Source organism: Procambarus clarkii, chromosome 49 (genome assembly GCF_040958095.1).
Source record: "Procambarus clarkii isolate CNS0578487 chromosome 49, FALCON_Pclarkii_2.0, whole genome shotgun sequence".
Taxonomy (NCBI): Eukaryota; Metazoa; Arthropoda; class Malacostraca; order Decapoda; family Cambaridae; genus Procambarus; species Procambarus clarkii.
In genome coordinates, this window is record NC_091198.1 from 20,973,963 (window position 1) to 20,993,962 (window position 20,000).

Sequence of the window (20,000 nt, forward strand, 5' to 3'; positions counted from 1 at the left end):
CACCCCTGGCAGGCCACCACCCCTGGCGGGCCACCACCACCCCTGGCGGGCCACCTCCCCCCCCCTGGCAGACCACCACCCCTGGCAGGCCACCACCACCCCTGGCAGGCCACCACCACCCCTGGCAGACCACCACCCCTGGCAGACCACCACCACCCCTGGCAGGCCACCACCACCCCTGGCAGGCCACCACCCCTGGCGGGCCACCACCACCCCTGGCGGGCCACCTCCCCCCCCCCTGGCAGACCACCACCCCTGGCAGGCCACCACCCCTGGCAGGCCACCACCACCCCTGGCAGGCCACCACCACCCCTGGCAGGCCACCACCACCCCTGGCAGGCCACCACCACCCCTGGCAGGCCACCACCACCCCTGGCAGGCCACCACCACCCCTGGCAGGCCACCACCACCCCTGGCAGGCCACCACCACCCCTGGCAAGCCACCACCCCTGGCAGGCCACCACCACCCCTGGCAGGCCACCACCACCCCTGGCAGGCCACCACCACCCCTGGCAGGCCACCACCACCCCTGGCGGGCCTGCATGACTTACCTCCTCAGGTAGGGACTCCGAGGACCTGGCGAAGGTCATGAGGCAGAAGGGCGGCTCCCCGTCGGCCGAGGGGTCGCTGGTGCAGGGCTGCAGCACCGCGTTGCCCATCCTCGCTCTCAGGGGCTCAGGGGCTCTCCTACACCATCTCTGAGACCTGCTCTCTCTCCCTCGCCTTCAAGCCCTCTCTTGGGCTGTGTTGAGCTCTGCTGGGCTGTGTTGAGCTCTGCTGGGCTGTGTTGAGCTCTGCTGGTCTGTGTTGAGCTCTGCTGGGCTGTGTTGAGCTCTGCTGGTCTGTGTTGAGCTCTGCTGGGCTGTGTTGAGCTCTGCTGGGCTGTGTTGAGCTCTGTGGGGCTGTGTTGAGCTCTGCTGGGCTGTGTTGAGCTCTGCTGGGCTGTGTTGAGCTCTGCTGATCTGTGTTGAGCTCTGCTGGGTTGTGTTGAGCTCTGCGGGGCTGTGTTGAGCTCTGCTGGGCTGTGTTGAGCTCTGCTGATCTGTGTTGAGCTCTGCTGGGTTGTGTTGAGCTCTGCGGGGCTGTGTTGAGCTCTGCTGATCTGTGTTGAGCTCTGCTGGGTTGTGTTGAGCTCTGCGAGGCTGTGTTGAGCTCTGCTGAGCCCTGTTGAGCTGTGCTGGCCCAGCACCACACAGCTGGGAGCACTCTGCCTCTACCAGTTAATTTTACTAAAGCGAGTCGAGAGCTCAGAAAGTTTCCCCCTGAGACAAGTTCACAGTTCAAGAACTTTATTAAGACAACGGAACACCTCAGATATTTACGTGACACAAATCCATTGTATTGACACAAGTTCAAAGTTCAAGTTAATCTATTGTTGATAATTGAGAGCTAACTCTTGTTCCTTACAAAACTCTTACGCTCTTTAAATTAATATAATTTTCTAATTTTCTATAATTTTCTAATTCAAATAGGATCACTTGAAATTAATTTCCAGTCACCTGTTTTACAAACAAAATATATATAATTATATAGACCTGTCTACACGACCATAATAAAGCTGAAGATATATTATTAACTCTCTTATTTAGTGTTGTGGTCAAGATGTCATATAAAATGGTTTATATAGTCATATAAGATGTCCAGACTATATGTACAGTCACTGACGTCACTGCATCAATGTGCTGGTGTAGTGGTTAGTGTGTCTATGTGGGAACACCCACTGCCTGGGTTCGAACCCTCATTACGGCTGTTACCACTACTAGTTATCACCACTGGGTACCACCACTGGCTGCCACCGCTGGCTGCCACCACTGGCTGCCACCGCTGGTTGCCACCACTGGCTGCCACCGCTGGCTGCCACCACTGGCTGCCACCGCTGGCTGCCACCGCTGGCTGCCACCACTGGCTGCCACCGCTGGCTGCCACCACTGGCTGCCACCACTGGCTGCCACCACTGGCTGCCACCGCTGGCTGCCACCGCTGGCTGCCACCACTGGCTGCCACCGCTGGCTGCCACCACTGGCTGCCACCGCTGGCTGCCACCACTGGCTGCCACCGCTGGCTGCCACCACTGGCTGCCACCACTGGCTGCTACCGCTGGCTGCCACCACTGGCTGCCACCGCTGGCTGCCACCACTGGCTGCCTCTACTGGCTACCACCACTGGCTAGCGTTGCCAACGCTGGTCCACTCTCATAAACGCCCAACCACTTTGGGTGGACGGTAGAGCGACGGTCTCACTTCATGCAGGTCGGCGTTCAATCCCCCGACCGTCCACAAGTGGTTGGTCACCATTCCTTCCCTCGTCCCATCCCAAATCACCAACTCAGCCGTTGCGGCCGGGCCCGATGTGTTGCTAACGGAGCAACCTCTCCTCTTACAACGTCGCTTTTCGCACGTATGTGTCACCTAAGGGCAAAAATTGTCGTACTACAAAAGGGAAGCGACTGGCGAAAGTGACGTACTGTCCCGTTTTCTGTTTTGGGTCCTCTGGTAGGTTAGGATAAGGGGGGCACTTTACATTGACCGTTTTCTGGACGTTGGGGAAGCTTAAGAAGACGGGGTGAGCAGCTCCCTGCTCTCACTGTGACCCTTGTTCAATAAACCCTTGAACTATATGTTTAACACATCTCTAACCCTGTCCATGGAGGACAGAAGAAAATGTCTATATGCTGGTTAGCATTGTAAATGTCTGGCCACGTCTGTGGTAGAAAATAATAATAATAAAAAAACAGCATCTTGAGACGCTGTGCAAGGAGGCAATGTGAGCTGGCAACACCAGCACCAACCACATAACACCCTCACTGTTCTCCTCAGCCTCCACTGCGTAAAGTATGCAACGGTTGGGTGTCACCAGAAGCGTACATATATACCCGCCAAACACACACCGAAACTACGACGTTGGTACAACGTTTGAACAAGTTTTAACACCACCTAACCAGTTATAACAACCAATATAGCAAGTTGTAACAACGATCAAATACGTCATAAACACGTTAAGTCAAGATGTAACAACTTTATTACAAGTTGTAACAAGCGGAAAATAGAGACAGTTACAGTTTATGTTTCCAGGACAGACCTCGACCAACCCACCAAGCCTCTTGACGCTGATACATAGAAAACGGGAATATTACCGTACTTTAATTTTAACTAATACGTCGCACTTTTTAACGGATTGGTTGAATGCGTACAAATTATGACCTATTAGGCGAGAGCACACCCATGTGAGTCACTAACCACTCGCCCAACCCCCTTACGAAACCTGTACATCTATTTTTCCTTAATCATGGCGGCTTTGTTTACATTTATTCAACAAATTATGAGCTACGGAAGAACTACGATGTTCTTCGTTTTCTTTCGATGTTCTACGATTACACCCGGGCCTTGCGGGCCGCTCCCAGCAACAGCCTGGTGGACCAAGCTCTCACAAGTCCACGCTGGTCCGGAGCCGAGCTCGGGGAGTAGAACTCTCAGAACCCCATCCAGGTACAATCCAGGTGATGTTAGCTCATTAAAGTTATCTTCATAAGAAAATAAAGTTAGCCAATTATAAAGCCTTATAAAGTTAGCGAATTAAAGTTATTTTTCACCTCGATAAAATACCCAAAATATTGGGATAGTTTGGTTGGGGTCGTGGCGTGGAGGCTCGTGTGGTCCTGGTGGCTGGCTCGTGGGGTCGTGGCGTGGAGGCTCGTGTGGTCCTGGTGGCTGGCTCGTGGGGTCGTGGCGTGGAGGCTCGTGTGGTCCTGGTGGCTGGCTCGTGGGGTCGTGGCGTGGAGGCTCGTGTGGTCCTGGTGGCTGGCTCGTGGGGTCGTGGCGTGGAGGCTCGTGTGGTCCTGGTGGCTGGCTCGTGGGGTCGTGGCGTGGAGGCTCGTGTGGTCCTGGTGGCTGGCTCGTGGGGTCGTGGCGTGGAGGCTCGTGTGGTCCTGGTGGCTGGCTCAAGTCCCACCTAGTCACCCTTCAACTGTTTTTTATATTCAGTTTTGCTGGCAAAGGTTGAACTTCAGCTATTTGGTCCCGCCTGAGTTGCCTTCATAGTTGTATTCCTGGTTGATACCTGGTTGATGGGGTTCTGGGAGGTCTTCTACTTCCCAAGCCCGGCCCGAGGCCAGGCTTGACTTGTGAGAGTTTGGTCCACCAGGCTGTTGCTTGGAGCGGCCCGCAGGCCCACATATACCTGGTTGATGGGGGTTCTGGGAGGTCTTCTACTTCCCAAGCCCGGCCCGAGGCCAGGCTTGACTTGTGAGAGTTTGGTCCACCAGGCTGTTGCTTGGAGCGGCCCGCAGGCCCACATACGCTTCCGAATTCTTGTAATTTGTATTTTAATTACCATCTTGTTCGTTGCATCTCCATGCTCTTCAGTCTTGATTTAAGGCTAGGAGTGAGGAGGAGGAGGCGGGGGCCAAGTACTGGAGCCCAACACCATGACTGCTTCAGGGTCTAGCTGCCCCCCTGCACATACCTCTGTTGACCTCCTCTAGGGAGCTGTGTGCTTCTCAACTGTCCTGTAGAGGCGCCTGGCTCTCGAGGAACAGAGGCGCTTGTCTCAAGAGCCTCCTTATCACTCCTTGTGAGCTTGGAGGTATAACTCAAGAGTCTGGCTGCTCAAGTGGGAGGCTCCGAGCGTCGTCCAAGTGTAACATTTCCTTTGGTCGTGACACACAACACATTCAGACTTAATTGAAAAGATATTACAGGCAAAATTTTTAAATTTACATTTTAAATTTAAGTTGTGTTTAAAAATGACTTAAACGTTTGCCCTCCAAACGGGTAATTTATTATGCTTCATTTTCTAATGCGTGTTAAATTTTGATAACATTTACACAAAGGGTTATTGGCCGCGTCCTGAGACGTTTATTGTGTGAGAGAGAGAAGGTGAGGAGGCGCTGGCCGGGTGAGGAGGCGCTGGCCGGGTGAGGAGGCGCTGGCCGGGTGAGGAGGCGCTGGCCGGGTGAGGAGGCGCTGGCCGGCCGCGCTCGCCACGCGGACCACAATAAACAAACTTGTGAAACTGGAGGCAAAATGAGACGACGCAGATGATGAATCTGATGAGTGCTGGAGACTGGCACACGCAGTTAGGTGGGAGGGGGAGGGCTGAAGGTTCTGGTTCATCACCCCCTTGTAGGTGGCACTCTGGGAGTTACTCAACTGTTGTGGCATGCATCCTGGCGAAGGTCAGTGGTTGAGGAGGAAGAAGAAGAGAGTAAGGACACGATATGTAGTGTAGGACCCCCCCCCCAGCATCTTCTGGAGGAGATAAGAAGCAGATGGGTGAGTGGGAAGCTTGGACACACCTGTCTCCCCTCTACACACCTGAGGCAGGGAACGGTAACTCGGGCCAGTGTTCCACCACACACCTGAGGCAGGTGGAACACTCAAGGTCAGGTGGGGTTGGGGGGGGGTGCTTCCATGCGCCTGAAGGAATGTTTAGTCATGATGCGTAGTTGCCCGAGGGGGGGGGGAGGTGGTGCACACGTGTACACCCTGGGGGAACGTGTGCACATGTGCACTGTCCAATACACACACGCCCCGGGGGCTACCTACCTTGAGGCTACCTTGAGGTGCTTCCGGGGCTTAGTGTCCCCGCGGCCCGGTCGTCGACCAGGCCTCCTGGTTGCTGGACTGATCAACCAGGCTGTTAGACGCGGCTGCTCGCAGCCTGACGTATGAGTCACAGCCTGGTTGATCAGGTATCCTTTGGAGGTGCTTATCCAGTTCTCTCTTGAACACTGTGAGGGGTTTGCCAGTTATGCCCCTTATGTGTAGTGGAAGCGTGTTGAACAGTCTCGGGCCTCTGATGTTGATAGAGTTCTCTCTCAGAGTACCTGTTGCACCTCTGCTTTTCAACGGGGGTATTCTGCACATCCTGCCATGTCTTCTGGTCTCATGTGGTGTTATTTCTGTGTGCAGGTTTGGGACCAGCCCCTCAATTATTTTCCACGTGTAAATTATTATGTATCTCTCCCGCCTGCGCTCAAGGGAGTACAGATTTAGGCTCTTTAGTCGGTCCCAGTAATTTAGATGTTTTACTGAGTGGATTCTAGCAGTAAAGGATCTCTGCACGCTCTCTAGGTCAGCAATTTCTCCAGCTTTGAAAGGGGCTGTCATTGTGCAGCAGTACTCCACTCTAGATAGCACAAGCGTTTTGAAAAGTATCATCATCGGTATAGCATCTCTAGTGTGAAAAGTTCTTGTTATCCAACCTGTCATTTTTCTTGCAGTTGTGACGGCTACTTTATTGTGTTCTTTAAAGGTAAGGTCTTCCGACATGAGTACACCCAGGTCCTTTACATTGCCTTTTCGTTCTATGTTATGATTTGCCTGCGTTTTGTACGTGGTTCCTGTTTTTATGTTTTCAATTTTTCCGTAGCGCATGAGCTGAAACTTATCCTCGTTGAATACCATATTATTTTCTGTAGCCCATAGAAAGACCTGATCAACATCTGATTGGAGGTTTGCCGTGTCCTCTATGTTGCCAACTCTCATGAAAATCCTAGTGTCATCTGCAAAGGATGATACAGTGCTATAGGTTGTGTTCTGGTCTATGTCCGATATGAGGATGAGAAAAAGTACTGGAGCAAGCACAGTACCCTGGGGGACTGAGCTCTTCACGGTTGATGGGCTGGATTTTATTTTGTTGACTATTACACATTGGGTTCTGTCAGTCAGGAAATTGTAGATCCATCTGCCTATTTTCCCGGTAATTCCTTTTGAACGCATTTTATGTGCAATAACACCATGGTCACATTTATCAAAAGCTTTTGCGAAATCTGTGTAAATTACATCAGCGTTTTGTTTGTCTTCCATAGCATCTAATGCCATATCATAGTGGTCCAGCAACTGCGACAGGCAAGAGCGCCCTGTTCTGAAACCATGTTGTCCGGGGTTATGGAGATGCTGTGATTCCATGTATTTTGTGATCTTACTTCTTAGCACTCTCTCAAAAATTTTTATGATGTGCGATGTTAGTGCTATCGGTCTGTAATTTTTTGCCTCTGCCTTATTTCCTCCTTTATGGAGTGGTGTTATCTCTGCTGTTTTTAGTATGTCAGGGATAACGCCAGTATCTAGGCTTTGTCTCCACAGAATGTGAAGGGCCTGCGATAGTGGTTTTTTACAGTTCTTGATGAATATGGAGTTCCAAGAATCCGGGCCTGGTGCAGAGTGCATAGGCATACTGTTTATGGCTTCTTCAAAATCTAGTGGGGATAGGGCGACGTCTGATATGTGATTTGATGTTGGTATCATATCCATGAAAAATTCATTTGGGTTATCAATCTTTAGTGCATTTAATGGCTCACTGAAAACAGAGTCGTACTGCTTCCTCAGTAACTCGCTCATTTCTTTGTTGTCATCTGTGAAAGTTCCATCTCCCTTTCGCAGGGGCCCGATACTAGATGTGGTTTTTGATCTTGATTTTGCATAGGAGAAAAAATATTTCGGATTTCTCTCTATTTCACTGATGGCCTTTTGCTCTCTTTGCCTCTCCTGGGTTTTGTATGATTCTTGTAGCTTGAGTTCAATTGTTTCTATTTCTCTACCTAACCTTCTTCGCCGTTCTTGAGATAGGGTGCGACTCTCAAGTTGTTCCGCGATTCGTTTTCTTCGCCTATATAAGGAACGACGTTCCCGTTCCAATCTGCATCTCTTTCTCTTTTTTCTTAGGGGTATGCGGTTTGAACATATTTCTAGTGCTACTGAGCTTATTTTTTCCAGGCACTGGTTCAGGTTTGCATTTCCTAGCTGTTCTTCCCAGTTTATTTCTGTGAAGTCCTGGTTGATTTGCTCCCAGTTTATCCGTTTATTATTGAAGTTGAATTTGCTGAAATCTCCTCCACCGGGAATCTGGACTGGTTTTGGAGGTCCATTCCCCATGGTTGTCAGTACCTCAATTAAGTTGTGATCTGAGTAACAGGTATTTGTAATCATTATGTTCCCGATCAACTCATCATTATTAGTGAAAATGAGGTCCAGCGTGTTCTCCTTCCTAGTTGGTTCTACTATTTGCTGGTTTAAGGCAAACCTATCGCACATCCGTAGCAGGTCATTTGCATGTGCCTGCTCATTTAGGCTACTTCCTGGTATTCTTTCTGATATTACTGTATTAGCCAGGTGCTTCCATTTCAGGTGCCGTAGGTTGAAGTCCCCAAGCAGGATGATGTTCGGAGCTGGATTTGTGAGGTTTTCCAAGCAGTGCTCTATTTTCATTAGTTGGTCTTTAAACTGCTGAGGGTTTGCCTCCGGTGACTTATATACAAGGACAACAACTACATTTAGGATCTCTATTTTGACTATCAGCACTTCCACCATATCATTTGAGGTGTTTAGCAGCTCAGTACAGATGAGTGTGTCTTTGATGTAGAGGCTGACCCCACCCTGAAGCCGGTGTTTCCTATCACATCTGAAGAGATTGTATTCTGGGATCCATATTTCACCATCAAGGTAGTCCTTTGTGTGAGTTTCCGTTAGGGCTGCAAACACTGCATTTGCCTCATGAAGGAGACCATCTATAAAATGAACTTTGTTGGATTTGCGTGTTTTTATACCCTGGATGTTGGCAAATATAAATGATGTTATCGTGTTAGTGGAAGTGCTGGATGCTTTAATTGGTGTTAATATCTGAGGCTCTGGTAAGGAGGCCACTGTGTTTGCGTCCTCTCTAGCATTTGACCGAGTTGGTGGTAGAGTCTGGTCATTTTTAGCCATTCTTCTCCTCCTCCTCTTGCTAAAAAATTATCCCGGTTGATGGAGTAGTGGCTGTTTTCATAGTGGTAGTCTGTCGGTTTTATTCGCCTGGTACCTCTTATACCAGGGGGTATAAGAGGGGGGGGGGGGAGGTGGTGCACACGTGTACACCCTGGGGGAACGTGTGCACATGTACACTGTCCCATACACACACGCCCCGGGGGGGGGGGGGAGGTGGTGCACACGTGTACACCCTGGGGGTAGGTGTGCACATGTACACTGTCCAATACACACATGCCCCGTGGGGGGGGGGGAGGTGGGGCACACATGTACACCCTGGGGGAACGTGTGCACATGTACACTGTCCCATACACACACGCCCCGGGGGGGGGGGAGGTGGAGCACACGTGTACACCCTGGGGGAACGTGTGCACATGTACACTGTCCAATACACACATGCCCCGTGGGGGGGGGGGGAGGTGGTGCACACGTGTACACCCTGGGGGAACGTGTGCACATGTGCACTGGCCCATACACACACGCCCCGGGGGGTGGGGGAGGAGGGAAGATGCACACATGTACACATCACAACATGAAAGTGACACAGCACATGAAGCCAAGACGGAACCAAAGATGTTCCACAGTCACATCAGGAGGAAAACAACAGTGAAGGAACAGGTAGAGACACTGAGAACGGGTGAGGACAGGTCCACAGACATACCCGAGCTGACGGGTATGAGCTACGAGGAAAGACTATGGGAACTAAACCTCACGTTGCTGGAAGTTAGAAGAGTTAGGGAAGACATGATCACCACATACAAGATTTTGAGAGGAACAGATACAATAGATAACGACATTATTCAACACAAGGGGAACACGCACAAGGGGACACAGGAGGAAACTGAGGACCCAAATGAGCTACAGAGACACTGATTAGGTTTTTCAGTGTCAGAGTAGTTAACAGGTGGAATGCATTAGGCAGTGATGTGGTGGAGGCTGACTCCATACACAGTTTCAAGTGTAGATATGATAGAGCCCAGTAGGCTCAGGAACCTGTACACCAGTTGATTGACGGTTGAGAGGCGGGACCAAAGAGCCAGAGCTCAACCCCCGCAAACACAGCTAGGTGAGTACACACGTCCCAGGAAATGTTGGAGATTCAGCTACTGGGAACAAGAGTTGCAAGTAGCACGGGCTATGGTGAGCCCATAGTGGACTTGTGCCCGGAGGGGGGGAGGGGGAGAAGGGCCCAATTACGTTGAGTGGCCCGTTAAGGTTGGCCAGTTGAGACCATAAACAGTATACCCTCGTTAACAGCATCGTTAGAGTTCAGATACATGGCCCATTCAGATACAGATACGTACATTCAGACATGTACTCCATGTATCATGATACATGGAGTACGCTGCGTCGCACAACATCATGGAGCCCGGAACCTTAAACTTGGATAACCTCATCACTAAACACTTCACTTGAACGGAATACATAACTACTCTACTGTCTAACTACCTTCAAGGGAATGTTATTTGCTTATCTAAATGGACAGTTCCTGACCCCATTATGTGCCTCTGTAACTCTTTACACCACCGCCCACGGGATGGGTATGGGAACCATCCCCGCCCACGGGATGGGTATGGGGTCCATCCCCGCCCACGGGATGGGTATGGGGTCCACCACCGCCCACGGGATGGGTATGGGGTCCACCACCGCCCACGGGATGGGTATGGGGTCCACCACCGCCCACGGGATGGGTATGGGGTCCATCCCCGCCCACGGGATGGGTATGGGGTCCACCACCGCCCACGGGATGGGTATGGGGTCCATCCCCGCCCACGGGATGGGTATGGGGTCCACCACCGCCCACGGGATGGGTATGGGGTCCACCACCGCCCACGGGATGGGTATGGGGTCCACCACCGCCCACGGGATGGGTATGGGGTCCACCACCGCCCACGGGATGGGTATGGGGTCCACCACCACCCACGGGATGGGTATGGGGTCCACCCCCGCCCACGGGATGGGTATGGGGTCCATCCCCGCCCACGGGATGGGTATGGGGTTCACCACCGCCCACGGGATGGGTATGGGGACCATCCCCGCCCACGGGATGGGTATGGGGTCCATCCCCGCCCACGGGATGGGTGTGGGGTCGACCACCGCCCACGGGATGGGTATGGGGTCCACCACCACCCACGGGATGGGTATGGGGTCCACCACCACCCACGGGATGGGTATGGGGTCCACCACCACCCACGGGATGGGTATGGGGTCCACCACCACCCACGGGATGGGTATGGGGTCCACCACCACCCACAGGATGGGTATGGGGTCCACCACCACCCACGGGATGGGGATGGGGTTCACCACCACCCACGGGATGGGTATGGGGTTCACCACCGCCCACGGGATGGCTGGTGGTGGACCCACACACACACACACACACACACACACACACACACACACACACACACAAAAAAAAAAAAAAAAACACCTGGTAAACACCTGGAAAAAACCTGGTAACACATCTGGAGAGAAGGGACTTCGTGACAAATCGCCAACATGGATTCAGGGAGGGTAAATCTTGCCTTACAGGCTTGATAGAATTCTACGATCAGGTGACACAGATTAAGCAAGAAAGAGAGGGCTGGGCGGACTGCATTTTCTTGGATTGTCGGAAAGCCTTTGACACAGTACCGCATAAGAGGCTGGTACATAAGCTGGAGAGACAGGCAGGTGTAGCTGGTAAGGTGCTCCAGTGGATAAGGGAGTATCTAAGCAATAGGAAGCAGAGAGTTACGGTGAGGGGTGAGACCTCCGATTGGCGTGAAGTCACCAGTGGAGTCCCACAGGGCTCTGTACTCGGTCCTATCTTGTTTCTGATATATGTAAATGATCTCCCGGAGGGTATCGATTCATTTCTCTCAATGTTTGCGGACGATGCTAAAATTATGAGAAGGATTAAAACAGAAGAGGACTGTTTGAGGCTTCAAGAAGACCTAGACAAGCTGAAGGAATGGTCGAACAAATGGTTGTTAGAGTTTAACCCAACCAAATGTAATGTAATGAAGATAGGTGTAGGGAGCAGGAGGCCAGATACAAGGTATCATCTGGGAGAGGAAATTCTTCAGGAGTCAGAGAAGGAAAAAGACTTGGGGGTTGATATCACGCCAGACCTGTCTCCTGCAGCACATATCAAGCGGATAACATCAGCGGCATATGCCAGGCTGGCCAACATACGAACGGCATTCAGAAACTTGTGTAAAGAATCATTCAGAACTTTGTATACCACATATGTCAGGCCAATCCTGGAGTATGCAGCCCCAGCATGGAGTCCATATCTAGTCAAGGATAAGACTAAACTGGAAAAGGTTCAAAGGTTTGCCACCAGACTAGTACCCGAGCTGAGAGGTATGAGCTACGAGGAGAGACTACGGGAATTAAACCTCACTTCGCTGGAAGACAGAAGAGTTAGGGGGGACATGATCACCACATTCAAGATTCTGAAGGGGATTGATAGGGTAGATAAAGACAGTCTATTTAACACAAGGGGAACACGCACAAGGGGACACAGGTGGAAACTGAGTGCCCAAATGAGCCACAGAGATATTAGAAAGAACTTTTTTAGTGTCAGAGTGGTTGACAAATGGAATGCATTAGGGGGTGATGTGGTGGAGGCTGACTCCATACACAGTTTCAAGTGTAGATATGACAGAGCCCGATAGGCTCAGGAATCTGTACACCTGTTGATTGACGGTTGAGAGGCGGGACCAAAGAGCCAGAGCTCAACCCCCGCAAACACAACTAGGTGAGTACAACTAGGTGAGTACACACACACGACTGCGTAAGAAGAAAGCGTCACGGTCACCAGGCGACGCAGGGGATCACGGACAAGGTTACCAACATGACTCCATACCCCCGCCGACGCAGTACCACATCCCTCCACACACCTGCACGCAACAACAGTCTTTAAGATCAAGTTATCACCAGACCAGACCCAAGCCCACACCGGACTTGGCAAGTTGAACAACTCTCAAAACCCACCCCAGGTACACTCAGGTGAACCACTCAGCAGGTCGTGAACCCTGAACCGTACAAGTTACCAGATGATACCAGCCTGGCCTCGTCCCACACCTCCTGGTACGCGGCTCCTCACATTATGGGGCCATATGTCTTAGACGCTCTTGGCCCCCAAAGTGGGGGGCCATGGCCCCCCTGTGGGACCACAAGTTGAGGCAGTGGCCAGGTTACCATGCTAGAGTAACCAGGGGGGAGGCGGGGTGTGGGCGTGCAGGCGGGGTGTGGGCGTGTGGCGGGGTGTGGGCGTGGGGCGGGGTGTGGGCGTGGGGCGGCGTGGGCGTGCAGGCAGGCCGTTCTTCTACCAATATAAACAACATTACCTGACCCAAGGCCTAAGAACTGTCGGAAGTGCAGACTGGTAGACGTGTGGGTGTGCACGACGCCGCCAACAACAGCCACAATGATCAAGTCATCACCGGGAATAATGGCATATAGACATTATCGATATAGGTGATAGATGAAGCATTCTTATAGCGTATGGTTGATGGTTGTGAGGCATACCCGCAGTCACGATGTCCCAGGTCCCTGGGGTCCCCAAGTCTCTGGGGTCCCCCAGGTCCCTGGGGTCCCCTGGTCCCTGGGGTCCCCTCCACAATGGCACCAACAGGGACCAATAATTTATTTTAAGCGGCAGTTGAAGCGTTAAGTCTCCCCTGAGGCATATAAAGGCTCCCAAAGCGGTCTCCTGCCACCCCCCCCCCCTCACCTTCACCCCCCCCTCTCACCACCACTACCCCTCACCTACCCCCTCCCCCTCACCTACACTACCCCTCACCTACACTACCCCTCACCTACCCCCTCCCCCCTCACCTACACTACCCCTCACCTACACTACCCCTCACCTACACTACCCCTCACCTACCCCCTCCCCCCTCACCTACACTACCCCTCACCTACACGTACGGAGCAAGACATGATGGACTACATCACACAAAAGTATAAGGAGGCAGCAGACAAGTTCGTCTCAATCTAAAAAGAAAGAAATGAATTACAGAGAAGAAACCCATGGTTTCATCAGAGATGTAGGCTAGCTAAGCAGCAAAGTAAAAGGGCATGGAGAAACTATAGGAATAACAGGACACTGGAGAGCAGAGAAAGATACCAGAATGCCAGGAATGAATACGTCAGGATGAGAAGAGAGGCAGAAAGACAATACGAAAATGACATCGCAAGCAAGGCAAAGACTCAGCCTAAATTGTTGCACAGCCACATCAGGAGAAAAACATCAGTCAAGGAACAGGTTATGAAATTAAGGTTAGGGGCAGAAGGATTCACTACAAACGACAAGGAAGTGTGTGAGGAACTGAATAAGAAATTTCATGAGGTCTTCACAGTAGAGCATGCGAAGGTCCCAGAGATAGGAGAGGGAAGATCTAACCACTAGATACCAGGCACCACTAGAGGAGTTTGTGATTACCAGTGGGGAGGTGAGGAAGCATCTGCTAGAGTTGGATGTGACAAAGGCTATAGGCCCGGATGGAATATCACCATGGATACTGAAGGAAGGAGCAGAAGCACTGTGCCTGCCACTCTCCATAGTGTATAACAATCTCTGGCAACAGGGGAACTGCCAGAAACTTGGAAGACGGCCAATGTAGTCTAGATATTCAAGAAGGGTGATAGACAGGAGGCACTGAACTACAGGCCAGTGTTCCTAACCTGCATACCATGCAAAGTGATGGAGAATATTGTGCAAAAAAAAAAAACTAGTGGAACATCTGTAACGAAGAACTTTGCATCAAACAATCAACATGGGTTCAGGGATGGCAAGTCCTGCCTCACAGGATTGATTGAATTCTACGACCAGGCAACAAAAATCAGGCAAGAAAGAGAGGGGTGGGTAGACTGCATATTTTTGGATTGCAAGAAAGCCTTTGATACAGTACCACACATCTGCGGCATATGCGAGGCTGGCTAACATCAGAACAGCGTTCAGGAACCTGTGTAAAGTATCATTCAGAATCTTGTATACCACATATGTAAGACCAATCCTGGAGTATGCGGCCCCAGCATGGAGCCCGTACCTTGTCAAGCACAAGGCGAAGCTTTGCGAAGTTCAGAGGTATGCTACTAGACTAGTCCCAGAACTAAGAGGCATGAGTTACGAGGAAAGGCTTCGTGAGATGCACCTCACGACACTAGAAGACTGAAGAGTAAGGGGAGACATGATCACTACTTACAAAATTCTCAAGAGGAATTGACAGGGTAGATAAAGATAAACTGTTTAACACGGGTGGGACGCGAACAAGGGGACACAGGTGGAAACTGAGTACCCACATGAGCCATAGAGACGTTAGGAAGAACTTTTTCAGTGTCAGAGTAGTTAACAGATGGAATGCATTAGGCAGTGATGTGGTGGAGGCTGACTCCATACACAGTTTCAAATGTTGATATGATAGAGTCCAGTAGGCTCAGGAACCTGTACACCAGTTGACTGACAGTTGAGAGGCGGGACCAAAGAGCCTGAGCTCAACCCCCGCAAGCACAACTAGGTGAGTACACCACCCGTCAGTCTCCCCCCCCCCCAACCTAACCATTCACCACATACCATCCCCCCCCCCCCCCCAGCGGACAACTACACATTCCTGGCCATTCAAAGATTTCCCGGCTCCGTGCCGCCGCTGGTATGGGCCCCGGGGGGCGGCGGTTGGTCCGCTGGTCACCTGAAGCCCTCCGTGGCGGCCACCACCACACTCACCACCTCCTACTGACTCCCAGGTGCTGCTCCTCCTCCCTCTCACGCCGCCACGTCTTCCCTACTCCACTAAGACAACTTTGTGAACACCTCGTCGACCAGGAGGCCTGGTCGACGACCGGGCCGCGGGGACGCTGAGCCCCGGAAGCACCTCAAGGTAACCTCGAAGGGAGGCGTGATGAGCAGAGGCGTCTAGCAGCCTGGCTCACCACCAGGCCTAGTCAGAGACCGGACCCCGGGGACACTGCTCCCCGGCACCACCTCAGGACAGCCACAATACACAAGTAATCAACCAACCCGTTCTCGCAAATTTAATAAGTCAATATTGACTTATTATATATGTGCATAGGTGACATACTTAACATAATAGTTTCCCTTGAAAAGCTTCATAGAAAACACCGACCTTACCTAACCTACTTAGTATGTTAAGATAAGCATCTTATTGCTTCGTAATTACAATTATTACCTAACCTATACCTATAATAGGTTAAGTAACATTTGTAATTACGAAGCTATAAGATGCTTATTTTAACATACTAAGTAGGTTAGGTAAGGTCGGTGTTTTCTATGAAGCTTTTCAAGGGAAACTATTATGTTTAGTATGTCACCTATGCACGCAACTAATAAGTCAATATTGACTTATTAAATTTGCGAGAACGGGTTGAATCAACACACCAGCGATACATTGCTAACATTCAGAGAGTCACCGCAGGAAAGGTTCAGAAATACGTGAAGAACATGGAAAGATATTGCGGCAAAATTATACCAACCGGACTGTGGTGATTTGGTCCGCCAAGTTGCAAGCAACAGCCTGGTGGACCAAACTCTCACAAGGCAAGCCTGGGGCCAGATTCACGAAGCAGTTACGCAAACACTTACGAACCTGTACATCTTTTCTCAATCTTTGGCGGCTTTGTTTACAATTATTAAACAGTTAATGAGCTCCGAAGCACCAGGAGGCTGTTTATAACAGTAACAACAGTTGATTGGCAAGTTTTCACGCTTGTAAACTGTTTAATAAATGTAACAAAAGCCGTCAAAGATTGAGGAAAGATGTACATGTTTGTAAGTGTTTGCGTAACTGCTTCGTGAATCTGGCCTCGGGCCGGGCTTGGGGAGTAGAACTCCCAGAACCCCATCAACCAGGTATAGGCCTAACATTTTCCGTGTAATGCGTTTATTACGGGTGCCATAGGCCTACCAATGATATGGGGGGGGGGTCACATAACGGGGCCCAGGAGCTGCACCTGAATGTATTATAATCTCAGCTATATACATCTGTGACCTTACGACCCAACCACTTGGGCTGGACGGTAGAGCGACGGTCTCGCTTCATGCAGATCGGCGTTCAATCCCCGACCGTCCAAGTGGTTGGGCACCATTCCTTTCCCCCGGCCCATCTCAAATCCTTATCCTGACCCCTTCCCAATGCTATATAGTCGTAATGGCTTGGCGCTTTCCCTTGATAATTCCTTCCTTCCTTGTGACCTTATGTATCATGATCACTGTATTATGTACCCTGGACAGGTAGGGCCCGCGTCCAACAGCCTGGTTGATCAGTCCAGCAACCAGGAGGCCTGGTCGACGACCGGGCCGCGGGAACACTAAGCCCCGGAAGCACCTCAAGGTAGCCTCAAGAATACTGGCCAATCACAGGTGTAAATGTTATTAGCAGCATAAATATAAATAAAATATTCCAGTGTGTCAACCTCGATACTACAAAGGTCTTCTGCAGAGTTCCATCACCACATATGAACAAATCCACAAGGGCCGTGACGAGGGTTCGAACCTACGTCCGAGAGGATCCCAGACGCTGCCTGAGCTACGACATGGTTAAAAGAATTGCAACCGGGAAATCATCTTGACTTACCGACGGATCGTGCAGCCTCTCCGAGACACAAAGTGGGGTTTTACACAACTCCCCCCCCCCCATGTACTCGAACTATGTCAATAGGCTGTTCTACCTGCTTGATACCTGGTTGATGGGGTTCTGGGAGTTCTTCTACTCCCCAAGCCCGGCCCGAGGCCAGGCTTGACTTGTGAGAGTTTGGTCCACCAGGCTGTTGCTTGGAGCGGCCCACAGGCCCACATGCCCACCACAGCCCGGTTGATCCAGCCCTTCACCTCTTCGCCCTTACTTCATTACACGGCCCTTGTGGATTTGTACATTTGATACATCACGCTATTGTGATTTCTGTGTGTAATAAGCACATATTTGTACTTTCAACCACATGGTTACTGGATGCGTCAACCCGCCCCCCCCAGGTGCTGCTGTACCGGCTGTACCCAGCAGCAAGGGGCCCTTGGGGCCTGCAAGCAATTATGCAGCGTCACTTTAGGTCTTCCATTCAATTCTCCAACGTCACGGCGTATTTTGAATTCAATTCTGTCCTTTCTTTGGCTTCTCGGCATTTTAAATATCCAGAGGGTGAATGCAAACTGTTTAACATGACTCCGCTACGCATATACACTCAGTCTTGGCTGCCACAAGCCTCCCACAACAGTTCGCTCACCCCGAGGAAGAGGATGGCAACTCTCTCTTCTCTAAATATCTCTCAGTTGTTAAAACATCTCTCACTGTGATGATCCTCACTCCTCACTAAGTCTCTCACCCAGGAGTGAGAGACTGTCTAGGACCCAGTCTCTCACCCAGGAGGGGTAGGCAGGTGTGGCAGCACCAGGCAGGAGGGGAAGGCAGGTGTGGCAGCACCAGGCAGGTGTGGCAGCACCAGACAGGTGTGGCAGCACCAGGCAGGTGTGGCCAGGTGTGGCAGCACCAGGCAGGAGGGGAAGGCAGGTGTGGCAGCACCAGGCAGGTGTGGCCAGGTGTGGCAGCACCAGGCAGGAGGGGTAGGCAGGTGTGGCACCACCAGGCAGGAGGGGAAGGCAGGTGTGGCAGCACCAGACAGGTGTAGACAGGTGTGGCCAGGTGTGGCAGCACCAGGCAGGAGGGGTAGGCAGGTGTGGCACCACCAGGCAGGAGGGGAAGGCAGGTGTGGCAGCACCAGACAGGTGTGGCAGCACCAGGCAGGAGGGGAAGGCAGGTGTGGCAGCACCAGGCAGGTGTGGCCAGGTGTGGCAGCACCAGGCAGGAGGGGAAGGCAGGTGTGGCAGCACCAGGCAGGTGTGGCCAGGTGTGGCAGCACCAGGCAGGAGGGGAAGGCAGGTGTGGCAGCACCAGGCAGGTGTGGCCAGGTGTGGCAGCACCAGGCAGGAGGGGAAGGCAGGTGTGGCAGCACCAGGCAGGTGTGGCAGCACCAGACAGGTGTGGCAGCACCAGGCAGGAGGGGAAGGCAGGTGTGACAGCACCAGGCAGGAGGGGAAGGCAGGTGTGGCAGCACCAGGCAGGTGTGGCCAGGTGTGGCAGCACCAGGCAGGAGGGGAAGGCAGGTGTGGCAGCACCAGGCAGGTGTGGCCAGGTGTGGCAGCACCAGGCAGGAGGGGAAGGCAGGTGTGGCAGCACCAGGCAGGTGTGGCCAGGTGTGGCAGCACCAGGCAGGAGGGGAAGGCAGGTGTGGCAGCACCAGGCAGGTGTGGCCAGGTGTGGCAGCACCAGGCAGGAGGGGAAGGCAGGTGTGGCAGCACCAGGCAGGTGTGGCCAGGTGTGGCAGCACCAGGCAGGAGGGGAAGGCAGGTGTGGCAGCACCAGGCAGGTGTGGCCAGGTGTGGCAGCACCAGGCAGGAGGGGTAGGCAGGTGTGTGCAGGGAACGAGGGAATTTTGTCAGTAGTGACCAGTTGAGTACGCAGCTCCAGCCTGGAGTTAAACCGTGTTAAACCCAAGACAAAGTTAGAGAAGGTTCAGAGGTACGCCACCAAACTGGACCCGGAGCTGAGAGGTACGAGCTACGAGGAAAGGTTCCAGCAGCTAAACCTCACGTCCCTGGAAGACTTAAGGTTTCCTGGAGTTACGAGACAAGATTGTAACACCATAAAGGTGTTGCACATGCACCATGAGTCAGCTAGGACACTGGAAGGCGCCAGACTGTCTCTTATCAATTAATGTCACACCTCCAGGAGTTAATGACCGCAAGTTGACCAGGGGTCAGGTCGTGTCAATTGACCTTGCTCTCTGTTAGGCTGATAATTGCAGAGGTTATCTTGAGATCAATTCGGGGCTTTAGTGTCCCTGCGGCCCGGTCCTCGACCAGACCTCCACCCCCAGGAAGCAGCCCATGACAGCTGACTAACACCCAGGTACCTATTTACTGCTAGGTAACAGACGCATAGGGTGAAAGAAACTCTGCCTATTGCTTCTCGCCGGCGCCTGGGATCGAACCCAGGACCACAGGATCACAAGTCCAGCGTGAGGTTGGTTGTGTCTGTCCATCAAACAAGCCGCTGTTTAAGGTGTGGTGGGTAGAGAGCCTAAGGTTATCCACTCAGTAGGTGGGGCTTAGCTCCCGGGTTCCCCCCATAAATATCCAGGGAACTGTACATTCGAGATAGAATGATTGACATTGAGCCGGAGAGAGAGAGATCGCTTGTCAAGAGGTTCCTGCCAGCACACAGACATTCCCAGGCCTGAGAGAGGGGGGGGGACTGT

At 52.0% G+C, this 20,000-nt stretch overlaps 1 protein-coding gene across 3 annotated transcripts in view; it reads right to left on the minus strand.

Moving 5' to 3' along the window:
• LOC123763141 (leucine zipper putative tumor suppressor 3) overlaps positions 1 to 20,000 on the minus strand; it is a 281,718-nt gene that overhangs the window by 48,511 nt on the left and 213,207 nt on the right. The window lies entirely within an intron of this gene.